The following is a 4894-nucleotide window of genomic DNA, read 5'->3' as shown; positions in this document are numbered from 1 at the left end:
TTTTTGCCTCTAAGCCCCGAAGCTGATTATTCGACTTAATCCTTCAGAGCTTTAGACATGCTCTACCTGTGTCTTCCCCTGGGACTGGTGTACTTTTTACTTAAAAGTCTCCTTGCTTAACTGAAGAGCTGCAATTATAAAGAAACAATTTACATTGTTGTTGCATCTGATTATTCTACTGTCTTCATTCTTCTACAGCCTGTTAAACAGATTTGTCTTCATTTTTCACGTGAGGAACATTCACCATCACAGATTAAGGGCCAGGAAATGGCAGTATAAGAGAGCGCTCGGACCAGGGAGCGAGGTGAGGCGGAGCCCGGCATAAAAACCGGCGCAAGCAGCGAGGCCCGACCAGTTCGGACCAGGGAGTGAGGTGAGGCGGAGCCCGGCATAAAAACCGGCGCAAGCAGCGAGGCCCGACCAGTTCGGACCAGGGAGCGAGGTGAGGCGGAGCCCGGCATAAAAACCGGCGCAAGCAGTGAGGCCCGACCGGTTCGGACCAGGGAGCGAGGTGAGGCGGAGCCCGGCATAAAAACCGGCGCAAGCAGCGAGGCCCGACCAGTTCGGACCAGGGAGCGAGGTGAGGCGGAGCCCGGCATAAAAACCGGCGCAAGCAGCGAGGCCCGACCAGTTCGGACCAGGGAGCGAGGTGAGGCGGAGCCCGGCATAAAAACCGGCGCAAGCAGCGAGGCCCGACCAGTTCGGACCAGGGAGCGAGGTGAGGCGGAGCCCGGCATAAAAACCAGCGCAAGCAGCGAGGCCCGACCAGTTCGGACCAGGGAGCGAGGTGAGGCGGAGCCCGGCATAAAAACCGGCGCAAGCAGCGAGGCCCGATCAGTTCAGACCAGGGAGCGAGGTGAGGCGGAGCCCGGCATAAAAACCGGCGCAAGCAGCGAGGCCCGACCAGTTCGGACCAGGGAGCGAGGTGAGGCGGAGCCCGGCATAAAAACCGGCGCAAGCAGCGAGGCCCGACCAGTTCAGACCAGGGAGCGAGGTGAGGCGGAGCCCAGCATAAAAACCGGCGCAAGCAGCGAGGCACACCAACTCAGCAGCGGGGAGAGAGGTAAAAAGTAATCAGAGTGTGACGTCACCAGGGAGCAGGTAAGTGATTGGTTGGTGAGTATTTCTCTTTTTTAAACTTTAACTCTGTAGTTTATAGTTACTAGGGTCTTTTCTGGTGTAGCAGGGACTGTTGGTAAACTATACAAGCGCCTTAGAGATATCTTTAATTGGTGAGAGTGAATTAATTTAAATTAATTAAAGGGTAAGTCATGCCAGGAGAGCCCAGCCTCGTGTTATGCTCCTCTTGCTCTATGTGGGAATTCAGGGACACTGCCGGTGCCCCTGATGACCACGTGTGCTGGAAATGCATCCAGCTGCAGCTATTAGCAGACCGCATTGAGGCGCTGGAGCTGTGGGTGGATGGGTTGTGGAGCATTCACGATGCTGAGAGGGACGTGGATAACACGTTTAGTGAGTTGGTCACACCACAGGTAAGGGCTGCACAGGAAGAAAGGAAATGGGTGACCACCAGGCGGAGCAATAGAAGCAGGCAGGTAGTGCAGGAGACCCCTGTGACCATTCCCCTCTCAAACAGGTATACCGATTTGGATACTGTTGAGGGGGATGACTCACCAGGGGAAGGCAGCAGCAGCCAACTTCCTGGCACTGGGGGTGCTCCTGCTGCCCAGGAAGGGAGGAAAAAGAATGGGAGAGCAATAGTGGTAGAGGATTCTATAGTAAGGGGAACAGATAGGCGTTTCTGTGGCCGTAGACGTGACTCCAGGATGGTTTGTTGCCTCCCTGGTGCCAGGGTCAAGGATGTCACTGAGCGGCTGCAGGGCATTCTGGAGGGGGAGGGTGAACAGCCAGGGGTCGTGGTCCACATTGGTACCAACGACATAGGTAAAAAGAGGGATGAGGTCCTGCAGCAAGAATTTAGGGAGCTAGGTGGAAGATTAAAGAGCAGGACCTCAAAGGTTGTAATCTCTGGATTACTCCCAGTGCCACGTGCTAGTGAGTATAGGAATAGGAAGATAGAACAGATGAATGCGTGGCTAAAGGGATGGTGCAGGAGGGAGGGCTTTAGTTTCCTGGATCACTGGGTCTGCTTCTGGGAAAGGTGGGACTTGTACAAGTCGGACGGTTTACACCTGAACCAGAGGGGGACCAATATCCTTGCGGGGAGGTTTGCTAGCACTGCTGGGGGGGGTTTAAACTAACTTGGCAGGGGGATGGGATACAGAGTGGAGCTATAGTAGGGGGTGATTTACAGCCAAATACGGAGGAAAAAACAAGTCAGCTGGGAAGGCAGAGCAAATATGTGAAGGCAAAAGGGAATATGTCAAGGCTGGAAGGCATTTATTTTAATGCAAGGAGTCTTGCAAACAAGGTGGATGAACTGAAGTTGTTGTTGAACACATGGGAGTACGATATTATTGCTATCACGGAGACATGGTTGAGGGAGGGTCAGGACTGGCAGCTCAATATTCCGGGGTATAGAATCTTCAGGCAAGACAGAGGGGGGTGTAAAAGGGGAGGGGGTATTGCAATATTAATTAAGGAGTCAATTACTGCTGTAAGGAGGGATGATATATTAGCGGGTTCCTCTAATGAGGCCATATGGGTAGAACTTAAAAACAAAAAGGGGGCAAGCACTTTGCTGGGAGTGTACTATAGGCCCCCAAACAGTCAGGGGGAGATAGAGGAACAGATATGTAGGCAAATCTCAGAGAAGTGCGAAAATAATAGAGTAATAATAGTGGGGGATTTCAACTTCCCCAATATTAATTGGGATAGTCAGAGTGTGAAAGGCTTAGAGGGTGCAGAATTCTTAAAGTGCATCCAGGAGAGCTTTTTGAGCCAACATGTAGAAAGTCCTACAAGAGAGGGGGCGGTACTGGACCTAATTCTAGGGAATGTAGCCGGGCAAGTGGTGGAAGTGTCAGTAGGAGAGCACTTTGGCGACAGTGACCATAATTCGGTGAGATTTAAGGTGGTCATGGAAAAAGACAAAGGCGGCCCGGAAATAAGGGTTCTAAATTGGGGAAAGGCCGATTTTAAATATGATAAGGCAGGATCTGGCCAAAGTGGACTGGGAGCAGCTACTTATAGGAAAATCCACATCAAAACAGTGGGAGACTTTCAGAAGGGAAATAGAGAGAGTACAACGCCAACATGTTCCTGTAAAGGTCAAGGGTGGGACCAACAAGCAAAGGGAACCTTGGATGACAAGGGATATACAAAAATGCATTAGGCAAAAAAGGGGGGCTTTTGGCAGTTACAAAAGACTAAAGATGGAGGAAGCCCTAGAGGAGTATAAAAAGTGCAGGGGCATACTTAAAAAAGAAATTAGGAGGGCGAGGAGGGGCCATGAAATAACACTGGCGAGCAAAATAAAGGAAAATCCTAAGATATTTTCTAAGTATATTAAGGGCAAGAGGATAACCAGGGAAAGGGTAGGGCCCATTAGGGACCAAAGTGGCAATCTGTGTGTAGAGCCAGATGATGTAGGCGGGGTTTTAAATGAATTTTTTGCATCTGTGTTCACTATGGAGAAAGACGATGTAGACATAGAAATCGGGCAAGGGGACTGTGACATACTTGAACATATTAGCATCGAGAGGGAGGAGGTACTAGCGGTTTTAGCAGGCTAAAAAGTGGATAAATCCCCAGGCCCGGATGAGATGTATCCCAGGCTGTTGTATGAGGCAAAGGAGGAGATTGCAGGGGCTCTGACACAAATTTTCAGAACCTCTCTGGCCACAGGGGATGTACCAGAGGACTGGAGAACAGCTAACGTAGTACCATTATACAAGAAGGGTAGCAGGGATAAACCAGGGAATTACAGGCCAGTGAGCCTAACATCTGTGGTAGGGAAATTATTGGAAAAAATTCTGAGGGACAAAATTAGTCTCCACTTGGAGAGGCAAGGATTAATCGGGGATAGTCAGCATGGCTTTGTCAAGGGTAAATCATGTCTGACAAATCTGATTGAATTTTTCGAGGGGGTGACTAGGTGTGTGGATGAGGGAAATGCTGTGGATGTGGTTTACATGGACTTCAGCAAAGCTTTTGACAAAGTCCCGCATAGGAGACTGGTCAAGAAGGTAAGAGCCCATGGGATCCAGGGTGCCTTGGCGCGTTGGATCCTAAACTGGCTGAGTGGCAGGAGGCAGAGGGTGATGGTCGAAGGTTGCTTTTGTGACTGGAAGCCTGTGTCCAGTGGGGTACCTCAGGGATCGGTGCTGGGTCCCTTGCTGTTTGTGATCTACATAAATGATTTGGATGAGAATGTAAAAGGTATGATCAGTAAGTTCGCGGATGACACGAAAATTGGTGGGGTGGTAAATTGCGAGGAGGGTAGCCTCAGGCTACAGGACGATATAAACGGGTTGGTCAGATGGGCGGAAAAGTGGCAAATGGAATTTAACCCTGAAAAGTGCGAGGTGATGCATTTTGGACGGACAAATAAGGCAAGGGAATACACAATGAGTGGTAGGACCCTAGGAAGTACAGAGGGTCAGAGGGACCTTGGTGTACATGTACATAGATCCCTGAAGGCAGCGGAACAGGTAGATAAGGTGGTTAAAAAGGCATATGGGATACTTGCCTTCATTAGCCGAGGCATAGAATATAAGAGCAGGGAGGTTATGATGGAGCTGTACAAAACGCTGGTGAGGCCACAGCTGGAGTACTGTGTGCAGTTCTGGTCGCCTCACTATAGGAAGGATGTGATTGCTTTGGAGAGGGTGCAGAGAAGATTCATCAGGATGTTACCTGGGATGGAGCGCCTCAGCTATGAAGAAAGACTAAACAGGCTGGGGTTGTTTTCCTTGGAGCAAAGAAGGCTGAGGGGGGACCTGATTGAGGTGTACAAAATGATGAGGGGCAT

Source organism: Somniosus microcephalus, chromosome 1, assembly GCF_052327205.1.
Source record: "Somniosus microcephalus isolate GS21.2 chromosome 1, FLI_Smic_1.0, whole genome shotgun sequence".
NCBI lineage: Eukaryota > Metazoa > Chordata > Chondrichthyes > Squaliformes > Somniosidae > Somniosus > Somniosus microcephalus.
Note: the sequence above shows the minus strand (reverse complement) of the source record.